General features: G+C 31.1%; 1 long non-coding RNA gene across 1 annotated transcript; it reads right to left on the bottom strand.

Annotated features, from left to right (window-relative positions):
* Positions 1-12,882: 12,882 nt before the first annotated feature.
* Positions 12,883-14,952, bottom strand: LOC139494795 (uncharacterized). Its single transcript, XR_011657153.1, has 3 exons — positions 14,673-14,952; positions 13,760-13,827; positions 12,883-13,008 (listed from the first exon to the last, which is right to left on the bottom strand). It is a non-coding gene; the product is annotated as an uncharacterized lncRNA (long non-coding RNA).
* Between the last annotated feature and the right edge of the window lie 605 nt (positions 14,953-15,557).

The following is a 15,557-nucleotide window of genomic DNA, read 5'->3' as shown; positions in this document are numbered from 1 at the left end:
AACACTGATTGATTCAATATTTATAGGGAGAATAATTTAACGACTGATTTAAGTAGCGGTAACAGGATAGACATGAACCTCCTGTACGCTGATTGAATTTAGATTGTAGATAATCTGTTACATACAATGATAAAGAAGCTAAGATTTTTCGTTAGAATTATAATTAACGTTCTTAAAAGGTCCCTTTTGCAGATATCAAGGCGATCAGAAAATCGGAAAAAAATCATTTGAAATGTGTTTTTCTGACACGTATGTACGCACACTAATACCCCCAGTTTAATCTTATCAAAATAGATGTAAGGTGTGTTTATTATTAATGTTCTGAATCACAAATCCGACAAGCTTTCATTTAAACCATTACAACTGAAATTTCCATTAGAAATAAAAAAGTTAGCATGGGCGTACTGAAAATTCGACATTTTTTGAAAATGACCCATATCACAAAAGCATTCAATAGATGGAGAAAAACATAATTAGAATTTTTAATAATCAATTATGTTTAAATTGTTATTAGATCTCATTTGAAAGAGAACAACTTATATAATGTTGTCTGACGTGTCGCTAATTTGCCTTTCACAATCAAGTCCTCGGTCACGGAAATAATTTGTCCCGTTTGATCTAAATAAGAACTATCCTTAGAAATAAAAAAAAAATGGGCAATTTTGTCAATAAATCCAATATATCAGTATGGTACTTCGTCATTTCAGTTATCAGCACATTCGGATCATTTGACCTTAACTGTTTTACTAAAACGGTTAACGGTATGTCATCATCAGGGTCTTCAGGCTTATTTACATTTGTTGATGCCTCCCGCAGAACAAAAGCATGATCCTGTTGTTGTGGATTGGGTTTCGTTCCTTGACGTAGCAATATTAGTATTATTACGTGAAATTACAGAATTTATAATTGAACTATCCTCGTGCATTTTTTGTAACAGGTTTTTGATATACAATTACATCTTTCCTTTTCTTATTTCTTATCCATTTGTTTTGTCATGAAAAAATAATGTTTCGCCCTCGAGGGTATCACCAGCCCAGTAGTCAACATTTTTGTGTTGCCATGGATATCAATAATGTATTATAATTAAATATGCCAGTCAAATACATTCTACCTTTGTATCATGTTGCTGTTGACCTGTATATCTGTAAAGAATTGAATGACATTTTTTGGCATATTACATCACCTGTTGTCAATATTTTGTCACATTTTTATACATTTGTTCATAAATACATTGCTACAATTGATTTGGTCAAAATTAATATATTTCTTTAATAATGATAAATTGCACATTTTACATTTATCTTTACAACTTTTATTATAATTGTATGACTTTAAGTTATGGACATCACGCAGAAATATAGATTCAATTTGAGTTTCCGGAAGACTGACTGAAAAGCAAAGGTTTAATTCATCAGTATCAAATGGTGAATTTCTTGTTACAGATGTATTTGTACAGGAGTTACACAAAGCAAGTGCAAACTCCAGTTTTTGGTCTTTTTGGCAGTCTGTATGCCTTCTTCTGCAAAAACTTTATGTGAAAAATTCCTATTGAGTTTCAACGTACATGACTTGCATATGCAGTCTTTTTCACTTATTTTGTGTTTAAATTTAACAAAGTCAATTTAAATACTAGACTACCTTTGTAAATCAATTGTACAGTCCTTTTTGGAAGAGTTAGAACAGCCTCACTTCTTCCTGCTGAACCAAGTTGAGATGGTGACAAAATTGTTGTTAAGTGATTTATAAAGCATATCTTGTTAATAATGATTGATTAATTGTTGGTTGCTTAACGTCCAGTGGCAAATATTTCATGCATATTCAGGACGAAAACAAGTTCACAATAAATACAATAGGTAGGTTGTTGTAAGAGAGGCCATCTAGGATGATGGTCGGGGAAATTTGGATTGCCACTGAAAAATTAGGGTATATTGGATAGGGACAGAAATTTTGCCTTGCAACAGGCCACCTACGGACCCCTCAAAGAGTTGTTGCAATGGTTCTTAACGTGCAAAGAGCGTGGCACTCTCTTTACACGAGGCATCGGATTTAACGTCCCCTTTTGACGGACGTGACTGCGAACTTGATACATCCCGCACAGCCAAACGGACGCCCCACTTCAGCAAGCGTTTTACTGCCGGTCGGGAGAAGACCAAGTGACCATATGTCTATACCCCAGTCACCCTTGGGGTTCTTGTTAATAATGAATGTCACAGCAAAATACAAGAAATACACTTTTAATATATATAATTTTCTTTTCTTAGCAAATATTTGAAAATCGTTTCCCTTGACCCTTGGGAAGCCTTAAGCTTAAAATAGTCCAAACAAATTTTCGCCTCGCTCTCTGCATGCTAATTACACTTTAAAGAACTTTTTGAGCGTTCTGCTGTAAGTCACAATGTCTGTCCCTATCTAATTAATCCTAATTTGGAACACGACCACATATTGGTCGACGCCTAAACCATCTAGAACTACAAATCCAAAAGTAACTTTATCCTTCTCATCCAGAATCAAATCTGATCCTGTGCAAAATCTAAAAAATAGAATATATAACAACTGACCAGAGTATATGGATTTGTATCACTACAATATAATAAATATTCCGATGAGATTGAATTCCTTGTTATTTATTCATCATCCAAGCACGAACTTGTGTCTGAAAAAAAATATCTGTATATTAACTTCACTGTCAGATATAGAGATGTGATATCTTTCTGGGGCAAGTGATTGTTTTAATAAATAGTAAGAACACAGACAGTGATTTGTCAGTAAATTGTTTAAACATGGAATATGTAATTCTATCTTTTACATGGAGGTAACAAATGTTTTAGTTCTTTCATAGAATGGGGTTCATTTCAACTTGAAGAGGTATCCTTATAATAATAATGTAATAATTTACAGTACTCCTTTTGTTTGTTACTGATTTTCACTTCCGGTTTTTAGGAGTTCGTGTTGTTTATTTATTAATTATTTATAACTGTTGATGTAGATGTCCTTTGGTTTTGTGAGTCTGCTTACCTCTACGTTTTAATTGTTACCGTGTTTGGGTAATTACCATTGCTACTGACTAGAGCTTAATTTGTAGCAAGTATAACATATTTGTCTTGAGTAAATTCATATCTAGTGTTATCATATAGCAGGGTTCGTATATTATATTTTTTATTTGTTTTACCCAATATTGATTTTACTTTTTTTTTACAGACATCTATTAATTTATTATCACTATTGAGCTCTCCCATTACAAAGCGTGTACAGTTTTGATAAATTTAAAGGGAAACTTCGCAAAAAAATCAAAAATTGATATTATGTTTATTCTGTATAAAAATGCTCAAATTCATAGGTATTAAAGTTTTATTCTGCTAGATAAGAGATCACCATCGATTTTAAATTTAGAGTATCAATTCTCTCCGGTCGGCCATTTTGTCACCTTGTCCGATTTGCAGTCGCGATATGTCTAAGGACCAGAACTACAGTAACCCGATGTAGTCGTAATTGCGTGTCGATATCTCGTCAATCGTACGGTTGTTTTATCCGACTAGTTAACTTGATACGGAAAATTTTCTTTTTTTTTTAATATTGGTATACAATATCTGTTATTTTAAGACTGATAATATAGGAATTAGTGAAAAAGTCAAAATTTCAAATCATAAATAAGTCTTCCGTGAAACTTGAATTGTGTTCGGCAATCTAATTAGTTCATAATTCTTTTATGTAATAAACTTTATTCAAATAAATTAGGATCTTCGCTCCACTGATCACCCGCATGGCTAAAGGTATTACTCCCAAAGGTATTGTAGGGGGTGTGAGGTGACACGTCCAGGTATTCAAGCGATTTCCTGTCGAGTTTGCAAATTCATGCATCGTTTCACTTCTTAGTGTATTGATAAGTGTACACGGCCGATAACTTATAACTTTCCATTTTGAACTATTAGGTGTATAATATACATCTCTATCTTGCGTGTCCGAAAGTGATATAATATATAGTCATTACTAAACATATACGCTTGTTTATGAATAACATTTCTGGTTAAAAGAAAATTATTTATAAAAATATAAATAATACCAAAAAAACAACAGATCTGATGAAATAAAAAAAAAAATCCAAGAGTAAATTTGGTAAAATGTAATATATACTCGTTGTCAATGGTGAAGGACAGATTGGAACATACCAGAAATATATTGATTTAAAAAAAGGTACGCACTTGTCGACCATTCGTATATACGCCTGGATTATAAGTTACGGAACTATAGCGCAAATTAAAATATATACATTTATACATAGAACATAAAAAAGAATAATACATTTTGCGTAAATTGGGGTTAAAGTTTTGTAAAATGAAAAGTCCACGTATGCCAACAGTAAGTAATCATCAAATGTCGATAGATTATTGTATACCAATCGAAGAAGACGAGATTTAAACACAGGTCGATATATAACTTTATTTGGCTCATCGAAGTTATGGACATTTATAATTCAATTAGATTGTTCTCGAAAAAAGGAAGAAATTCGTCTTCGTCACAATTGTTCCAAAATGCATGTAATATATACGCCACTGGAAGTACACTTATACCGAGGGATGTGAATATTTTCCGGGAAAACTATAGAGTATCAGTTTCAAATCAATTTCGGGATTTATTTTCTCTCTAGATATTCAATGACAGCAATTTAAAGAAACTGCTTGTCCGCTTTAGTGGTATTCTTGCCAGTTGAAACAGACTTATAATCACATTAAAAAATAGGGAAGGATGACATTAAATTCGTTGTCTTTTTTATACATCGTTGGTCAAATAGCTAAAGTATTATATATAGTTACGGTGTGAGACGAAGAGTATTTTAAAAAGGACATATTCCCGATTATGTATAAATTTTGTTGAAGTTTTTCACACTTGAAAAGCATATCTGTTCGTAATTTGTCGATTCCATTCCAATTAGATCCTTTAATTTCCTGTCAATTTTTTTAAATATCTGAAGTCTTCATGTGTTGTCAGATTTAAAATATTTTGATGAGCACATTAATTTCTAAATAGGTAATTAAAGATCACTTTGGATGGACTAAAATATATAATTGCAATTGTTAATGATCTGTTTGAAATATTAAAGGCTGCCGATCCTTATTTGAAATAGTACAATTTTTAGTTCATAAACTCGTGTTTAGAAGGCTATTTTTATTTATAAATTCTTCAATTAAAATAATTCAGTGTTTTATCGTTACTAAAGTAATCAAAAGTCATAATTCATTAAAAAAAGTGATCTTATGCAAAATATAAAAATATACAACAGCTATCCAGTTATTGTGCGATCTTATTATTCCCGTTAATTAATTTTAATTTTTTTTTTACATTCATGTGTCTGAAATTTTGTCGGAGTCCCGTTTACAATTATGTTGTTCACACCTGAATGCCAGTCAACCGTGACGCCTAGATTTCACTGAATGAGGATCAAAGGATTAGAATTACATAATGCTAATCTTTTAATTACCTTGAGTTAACCTACGCATTCAACATTCTTTAGGTGTCACAAAACAATACACATTTTATTTCCACCGTACAAGCAAGTGAAAATGTTTGCTGTAATGAAGCAAAAACGTCAGAATACAAACATGTATTTTTAATACATTATTGATCATGTCAATTTCATATGTTTGTTTAAAGTATTTGTACAAAACAAATCATAAAAATGTTCTATGTATGAATTAATTTTATTATTAAAATTCGTATTAAAATAACCACACGATCTAATTTTAAAAGTTGCATGGCTATCACTTATTTTTCGTTGGTTAATAGCTACACCAAAAGTCGTCGATGCGCTTTAAATCGCGTAATTAGATTGTTAACGAACAAGACTTAAATGAGATATTTTCACTCCCGGCATGCATCAAAGACTTAAACTACGTCACATAAGTCAGGAAGCTTCAAGAAATAAAATTAATAATTCCCAATTTTCTTCTTTATTAGATTTCATATCAAAATAAAACTTGGTGAATATGTTTTTTATGGTATTATGAACATAATAAGATGATAAGTGAAAAATCGCGAATTATCCCTTTACGAACCCTTGCAACAACTCTTTGAGGGGTCCGTACTTGGCCTGTTGCAAGGCAAAATTTCTGTCCCTATCCAATAAACCCTCCTTTCCCAGATGGCCTCTATTGTATCCACCTACCTATTGTATTTATTGTGAACATGTTCTCGTCCTGAATATGCATGAAATATTTGCCACTGGACATAAAGCAACCAACAATCAATCAATCCATTTGCAAATTAACAGGATAGAGCTTAATCTGTGATAGTTTAGTTATCCCCAATTTCTTATTGTCGTCATAATATGTAAATACCTGTTCAGGATCAATCAGTACCGGCAGAACTGTCACATGTCCTCTTGGAGCCAATTTGATGTTCTGTTTAAGATCCTCTACCCAGGATCTATTAATTTCTCTGCATCTATAACGAGATTAAATAAAATAATAATTTAACAAAGATTATTTAACATTTATTTTTCATTAAATCATGATTTAATTGACTGTAAGGTGTATATTTTGCAAACATATAATTCTTTCAGTGATTGTTGACACTAACAATATTTTAAAGTCCAAAACATCTATGTTTTTGAAGAAGAAAAATGTTATCTAGTTAATACATGTATTCGCTACAGGCAAAAATCGGTCCTTCATCTCTAGGTGATGATTCAGGTTCTCTACATGAAGAAATGCATTGGGTATAACTGGAGAACAATTAATGTGATGCTATCCAAAGAATTAAGCTTTTAAGTGCAATAATTAACCCTGATTATAAAAGTTTTATGTTAAAAGATAAAATGTTTGTTCACTGAAAGACAAGTAAGAAAGTTAAAAAGGTTTTTTTTAAAGCATTGAATTGAAGCCAGATAGGTCAGAATATGGGATTTTGCTGGTATTTTAATTATCTGCTGAATTTCAACCAAATTTGTAATAATAAGACATAAAGTGCAGCTGTTGACATTTAATATAATCACGTTGGACAGGTAAAATGTCTTTACGAAGATTATTAATTAAGATTATTGATTAAGATCTATGTTGGAAACATTTTTTTCTATGTTGCCAATTAAAAAAATCTATGGATATTTACCCATATACATTATAATTTGTGGACAATGATTTTGTAGTCATCACTATTTTATCAAAAAAACATTCTACCAAACAAGACTTATACTGTTTATTCTACTTCCTTCTGAAGTGCTGGTACAATCTCTGCCCTAACAGAAGCTGGTAGGATGTTGGACATGCTTATGGTTATATCTTCTTCCTCATCCAAGATGAAGAGTGGCTCAACAAGATACCTGGCACAGAGATAGACTTTTATATCTCTACTCTCATCTGTGCACACTAGAACATCTTCTTCTTGCAAGCTAAACCCTTCAACTGTCAGCCATACAATCTCTGCTGGAGCTTCTTCAGTCTGAAATATAATAAGAAGCATATAAAGTTAAACTTAAATGTTTATACAGGTAGCTTTTCATAAGTTGATTTTGTAACCATGATAAGTTTCAAGTTTTCTTTTCAAAGCATACTTATTAATAACTGTGACATTTTGTCTCTTGTGGAGAGTTATCTAATTGGTAATCATACAATTTCTTATTTTTTTAGGCAGTTAAGCTGCCTTATGCGAGCACCCTGGATTTGTGTTGAACCCAATAAATGCTGAAATAAGTGCCATTGTTATTATCTAGCTGGATATTATGTTGTTTATAACTAATTGGACAGTTTTTTCAAGGTTTTCATTCTGGATTACAAAAAATATGACCAGAAAAACCTTAAATGATTGTCGATTTTCCCAAAAGTTTTGAAGTTGCACATAGGAAGTAGAGCACCCCTGCGCTTTTGGCTAAGATGTCAAAGAACAAATTTATGAAATATTTAATCGACGAAAATCTCTAAAGGCAAGTAGTTTAGATTTCCCAAATTGCAAAAGTCGTAGGGATATTGTTTGTCGTCAATACATAGTCAACTACGTCAGTAGTATATTAAAATAAGTTTAACTCATCACGCTGTTGGCGTCAATTTTGAATTAGAAGACGAAATGTTCTGATCTTTTCAATTTGGACGCAGGGGTTCAAATTAGCGGTGGTCCGAGGTCTGCGACCTTCCACTTTTGAAGTCGGACTTTCTTCTTGGTTTCTAGCTACGCCCGACATGCCCGACGGCCCTTGAAAGAAAATAAAACAAATAACTTTGCAAACATTTTTACCAAAGTTTCCTATGAAATAAACGATCTCCAACTTATTTTCACCATTACTATTTATGACGCGATGTTCAATTTGTTCAACCGCTAGCTTTAAACAGAAAATCGCCGACAAATAATGTGTAAATCCGAGAAAAATCGTATCTCACTGTCAAGAACAACATTGAAAAAAAATGGCTACCGCGAGAAGACAAATACAATATCGGATCCGATTCCGGAAGCGGATAAGGGTAATTCCGGGTTTTGGCCAAAAGATAAATGTAAAAGAAAGAAAAAGCAAAAAATATTTTGTTTACAAATTTTAATGTCAAAATCCAAACAATGTGACAGCTGGGAACAGTTTATCTAACAACATATATATGTTCCTGGTATAATTTTTCTTTATCAGTGATAAATGTTGGTAAAGCAAGTTAGATGCTTTTAAGGTTGAACATATTACTTCAATTTCAAGGGATATTTTTTTCTTCTCAATTTTGATGGGTCAGTTAAAATAGCTTATATCCCTTTTTCATAACTGTAATCATTTTCTCTTATATTCCTCCTTACCAGTGAATACCATTCTCATTTAATTTATATTTACCAGTATGTCATTAGCAACAACAACCCCTTCATACAGTAGTCTAAAACCCTTCGACATCAATTCGACTTAAGTGTAGGTTATTATTTGAATTGCATAAGATTCTATCAAGCATTAATCTAAAAATTGATATCATTACAGAATTATGCAAACATTTCTATAAAACTATGTTGAAATAAATATGCATAACTTTAAAAGTTAGCCTTACATCAACATACTAAGTCACATTTTTCATTTTTTGAATCTGGAAATGTACTAATTTCACAACATCCGATTTCTGGTTTAATGAACCATAAAAAAAAAAAATTGAAAAAAAACCAAAAAAAAACAAGCAATCATAAGATTAATATATTTTTTCCTCATTTTTTATTGAATAACTTGTGAAGTTTTTGAGGGATATTCCTACTTAGTTCCCAAGAATTATCACTTTCAGAACATCCCTCCCATTTAATTAGGTATTGTACCTTGGAACCTCTCTTTTTTTGTCCATTATTGCCTCTACAGCATAGGTTTGGCTTTTCTCTGAAAAATAACACAAATAGATATATTAAAAGTTTTTAACAATAATGCAAATATATGGCAATATACTTTACTATTGTCCTATGAACGAAAGATGTTTCTGATAATAAAGTAAAGGGAAATAATATGTTGTGCAAAATTAAAAAAAATGTAAGTGTTAGCCAACAATTGTAATGCTTTACATTAATTTAGAATCAAGTTTTTTTTTATTCAACCTCTGATTATTTTGTAGATGTATTCTTGTTTACTATATTCTAGATACACCAATTTAGTTTTGAAGCCATAACAAATCATAAAAACCAACCTCCAAAGGAACCATGATTCCATAAAAAGGAATCCTCAAATTGCATCATTGATTCAATTTACTTCCTAAAAATTCAACATAAAGATATTTTGTTATATTTCTTTAAATACCGGCAGTTAAACAGTTGAACGGCAAACGATTTAATGGCGTCTTAGTTCAAGACATTGGTCACGTGATAAAAGGTCAGAGTTAACCGTTTTTTTTTTAACGTGCACACCTCGTGGTTTTTTACCTCGTATAGTCTTATTGCAACTCGTACTTAAATAAACATTGTAGGATCAAAATCTTAAATGAATAAGCTTCACTATTATGTATAGCTATTTATGAAAAGTGTTATAAAAGTATGCTAAAACAACGATGGTAGTTGAAATATTTCATTGAAAATTTCGTAGGTCTACGGAAAATCCCAAATCATTTCTGAATTAGGTTTGGTAACGTATGGAGGGGTATAAAATATGAAGTAAAACCATTTTATAGATCTTATTTATGAATTATAGATCATAAAATCCCCGGATACGAAATTGTGTCAGATTATTCGTATTATTAAGCGGAGACCAAAGGGAGATAACTAGGTCCACGCAACGTACAGGAAAGTGAAGTGCAAGTTAAATAAAACTGTAAAATTTGATGCATGATTACAGTTCAGTTAAAAATATGTCGGGGTTTGTTTAAATCGTTAGTAAATAATAAATATCAAGTTAAATTTTAATAAATTTTGATTACACAAAAATAGATATGAAATGATTGAATATTGCATTTGTACATGCATGTTCTTCCTGGTTTATAAAAACTTCAAAATTTATAAATCTTTGAGAGAGGAACTTCCCTAAACTCCAGGCAATTAAATTTAAAATTTTCAAACCTAAAAATAATATATTCATTAAATTTAATTGTTAAGAGGGGATCTACAATTATGCTAGAGATTCTGTGGTTGAATGCTGCTTATTAAATTATTTCTAGACAGTATAAAAATAGTAAACAATCAGGTTTTTTTTAAATGACTTGCAAAGATAAGGTTACATTTTGTGACATGATAGCCTTTTTTCTATAGCAACAATTTCAATTAAAAAAAATCTGATGAAAGCAACAGCCTTAAAATGATTGAATAATTGTTGAATTTTGGCCAACAATGAAAAAATGATTTCAAACCAAAAAGTCCAAAATGTATTTCACTTAAAATAAAATAAAAAATATAGAAATAGACACGCCCACCGGTTTTATTGGTTGATACACTGCAGTACCCTTGCAGCGCCCTCTAGCGATCCAACAATAAAAAGGATTCATATCCAATTTCGGTTGTTGATTCATCAGCAGAACTCGTGTTACATTTAGAAAAGAACTTTGTTTTACAATTTTATCCAATCTATGTACTTTAAAAATTGAAAATGTAGACAGTTGGTATTGATATCTAAGCAATAAAACATTATTTGATGTGAACAGAATATAAACATTTTTTACTTACATAAGTTCTACACTGAATAACTTACGCAACGCACTAGTAATTGTTAATAAGTTTGTTACGAGTTTCAACTTCATACATATGAAAGAACAAAGCAATAATTTCACTTTTATATTATACTTTGAATTAAAATATTCTTTTGCATAAACCGTTTAAAATTTATAAATTTCTTAAAGCAGTGTTACCTAACAACTGTTGTTGAGTATAGAAGTGGTCAGTGTACAATTTCGTAGTGAACATTTTTCACCGTAAAACAAGTGAACATAACTTATAATATAAAGTGGACGCAGTTAAAACCAGAAATTACCAAATTTATGACCAGTGGCGGGTATTACAGTTAATATTCTTTGGCCAATTTCCAGATGGAAATTATTTTGGACCAAAAATTGGAAAAACTTTCAGAGAGCACTGATATGTGCGTTTGTATTTGTTAATGGACTTGATCCTATTCTCTTCTTTGAATGGACAAATTTGATGGGATTGGCCCAAAAGCTGATCTGCAAAGAATTCTCACTGCCTCTGAACAGAGGAAATACAGCTTTTTTATGGTTTCAATACCACCATGGGCAGGTAAATATATATTATTTCAACATAAGCTATGCGAAGTGGGAAGTGATATATGTTAAAAATAAAATTTCAGCTATTTCTGATATTGTAAAGTATAAAGAATTAGTTTACATCCCATAACGAAATAAATCCTGAAAAGAAAAAAATACCGGTGAAATTTCATTGCTAAAAAAATTGTTATGAGTTTTATGTTGATATAAATTATATAATATGACCATCTGTACTTATGATTTTTTTTTCTAGATATGAACACATTGACGTCATCTTCATATATATTGCAAACTGTGTTTATAGATGTTAAGTCATATTAGCAAAAACAAACTCCATATTAAAGTATATGGTCGCACGGATGACGAAAGAGTTAGAAAAATACTAAGAACTAGGAAACTGCAGTTACATTACAAGTGTATATAATAATTATGTATTGGTTTCTTTCATGACATAGTGCCAAGAACGCGAATGAACGGCGGATTTCCGTATAGGTTATACGAAAAGGTGGACTTCTTTATAAGCATATAGGGTCACCAATTTGAGTGAGTTTTTCGTTTCTTAGTTTAGCTCTTTATAGCGAGTTTGTAGTGCTCGTTTCGTTTCCTTGATGTATAAAGTCTTTTCAGTGATTTTAATTGTATTTAAGTGCAATTGCGATGTTAACGTGTTAATCTTTATTAAAAAAAATCTATAATAAAATGTTATCAATTTTAATTATCATTCACTGGCATCCTTTAGTCTGTTTTCTGTTTTTTGGAATCCATTCTGAAATGTAAAAATTACACATTTAGCACATTATATCATCAATGTAACACATCTTCGACAGTTCGTACAACACAAAACTATATGAATTTGATATAAAAGTGATGAAAAAAAGCATGTTTTATTTTACCTTGCATTTTAAGAAAAAGCAGTCACGTTTATTTTGATAATACAAATACTAAACTAAATTTAAATTTGGAAAATGTCACAATAGACGCACTATTATATAGTCATTTACATTCTCATTTACGCATTTCTCACTGGTGCGTGATAGTTATAATATGCAAGAGAATCAATATATTTCAAAAGTATTCCAAAACATTCTTTTTACAGATTTTGTTTAATAATTATTCACAGAAACTTATTGACGCCATAACGATAAGTGAAGAGCAGTTTTGTTATTTTTCTTAACTAAACCGTTTCTGATGTCCGATTTTATGTATAGAGAGAAACATATCGGACCAAAAGTAAAAAAATACTTACATTTCTATAACCTCTTCTCTCCTCCTTTTGGTGCGAATATTTGTGTTCTGAACAAATTGTCCAGATGGAAAGACTGCCATTAGCATATTCTTGGGTATGTTGAAGTACTCGTCCTCTACTTCTATTATATTGCTGAAATTCAAAAACAAGACCTATATTAATTTATATGAAATAGTATGTGCAAAACATTGCCTTTTATATCTCCTTTTTCACACTATTACATTTATTTTACTCCCATCGAGCTATATCACGTTTATCTTAAAATCTAAAAAAAAAATATAATAGTTTCATAAACTTTACGTAGAAGTTTTATGGTCATTGCGGACGGCTTTTTCGTGAGACTTGGAAATTCCATTGTGTATTAAGATAAACGATTGAAAGTAAATATTTAACATTTTTCCTATATTATCGGTGGTCTTCATCTTCAAGGAGTGCCCAAACTTTTAATGTTTCTCTTACTAAAATTTGGTTACCTTGAAGAAAACATATAGGACAAATACTTTTGAAATGTGTTGTACAAATGTAAATGATATTTAGAAGTTCAAAACCTTCCATCAATAGAAATACACAAAATATTGAATGCAAAATTTGAAACAGTAGGTCTTTGGTTTTCTCACTATATTTTAAATGAATTTTTCAATTTTACGGATATATTTTCTCTCGTGTTTCCGAAAAATTGTTTTTAAAAAAACTTTCGCTTAACTCGCATTCATTAAATTACACACTAATATTTTATGCATGAAAAGGGTCGGCACAGGTGTCGTGCGATACGTTAATCTATTAAATTGGGCTTTGCTGGATTTTTTTCTATGTACAAAAACAAAATCTTTCTTAATTCACGATAGCAATAAAATAAAATGACGTGCCGCCAGGGAAAACGTACCTTTCAAACGAAACCGACTCTACGATCCCGTCAATGATTCCAGTATCCTCTTCCCTGTCTTCCAATAACTGCAATACAAATTAATTTCTGCTTTACTAAATACTAAATCATATTTAAAAAAAGATCCAATTTCTTGAATCAAGCTTTTGAATACATCCATCATATATATACAAGTCTAAATTGAAAACTACGTTCAAACCTATGATTGCGTTGGATAAAAACCGCAATTTTTATACGCGTGCATGTAAAACAAATTTCGTTGTAGAAGGGTCTAAATACAGCACAAACAACATTTTTCAAAAAGACAAAAAAAGTGAAAAAGTATATTTAAACCAAACGCATTTGACTAAGAGGTCGAACAACTGATGTTCTTTAACCCTGCTGACTGCCATTGGCAATTGCCAAAAAAAATTGATCACAAGATGTAACAAAATGGATCTTAATATAAATTCAATACTAAACAGAAAACAATGAACTGGTGGCCAAGATGTTATGCCACAAACATAAAGTGTCAATATACTTTTTGTACACCAGATCAGGATTTCGACAATAAATGTCTCTTCAGTGATGTTAGGAATCAAAACGGTATTTGGAAAGCTATATAATTTACCCTCAATATATATTATATATAATACGGAGGTATATGGGGAGGGTGTAGATCGTGCGAGGGCTGTATATAGCCATGCAAGGTCGTTAAAATCGTCCATCATATCATCAAACATGTTCAACACCGCCGTACTATTGCGTCTGTCCAAAGTAAGGAGCCTCTTGCCGTTACAAGTTTTGAATGTGTTTTTAATGATTTTTTTTTTTTTTTATTTAGAGTTTAGTATAACGTTCATTGTCGTTCTTCGTTTGGTCAAAGGATAAAACTTAATGAAAAAAGATGAAAACGAATAAGTATACGAAATACCTCAAAGGTTGTTGACGGAGAGGCGTTATAGCATCTGCAGTCATGAAAATCATTGGTGGGAACAACACTTTTTATCCGGTAGATCTTTCCGGCCTGGAGATGGCAGCCACCAACAGTATCTGCTAGTCCATTCCAGGCCGTCAACTTGGCTGTACGGCCCTTATACTTTAGGTTGATTTTTCGCCTTTTGGAGCCATTGGCTATCTGTATTTCCCCTATCTACAATTCATGAATATTTAAGTTAACTTAGTTGGAATCAACTGTCCATCTCCATTCAATTGTAAAAAGTTATTATAGTATCAGATGAAAATTAATGTATATACTTTTTATAGTTTCTTGATTTTGAAAAAAATGTATAACATTGGAACTTAAAGGGTCGTTATCACTTTATAATCACAGCGAACATTTGAAAGATTGGGATTTGATTTTGTAACTACTAGCAAAAATTGTCATATATACACTCAAAACACAGGGAAATTATCTAGATAATAAAAATAGCATTATTGATACGAAAAATCAAAGCTGTGGTTAAAATGTTATTTTGCACAGAAGGCGTTTCAAACAAAAGATATGTTGCGTAGAAGAATACTATTGTAAAACTGAAAGAATATAAAGTTGAAGTACCCAATCATCTCATTTCTCTGGATTGAACAATATATGTACATGTATGTTGGTTACTATGTTATTCGTATTATAACATATTTGGTTAACATGATTAAAATATGTTATTATCTGTGGATATTACTCTGAAATAGTCGGTTTATATTGCGACTTAAGTAAAGACATATCGAAAGAACATTTAAACTAATGTATTTTTTCTTCTACTGAATGCATATGTACTAATTCAATATTTAAGTTAGCACTACAGTCAGAATTTTCTGACTC

This window comes from Mytilus edulis, chromosome 11, assembly GCF_963676685.1.
Source record: "Mytilus edulis chromosome 11, xbMytEdul2.2, whole genome shotgun sequence".
Taxonomy (NCBI): domain Eukaryota; kingdom Metazoa; phylum Mollusca; class Bivalvia; order Mytilida; family Mytilidae; genus Mytilus; species Mytilus edulis.
Note: the sequence above shows the minus strand (reverse complement) of the source record. Positions and strands in the feature narration are given on the sequence as shown.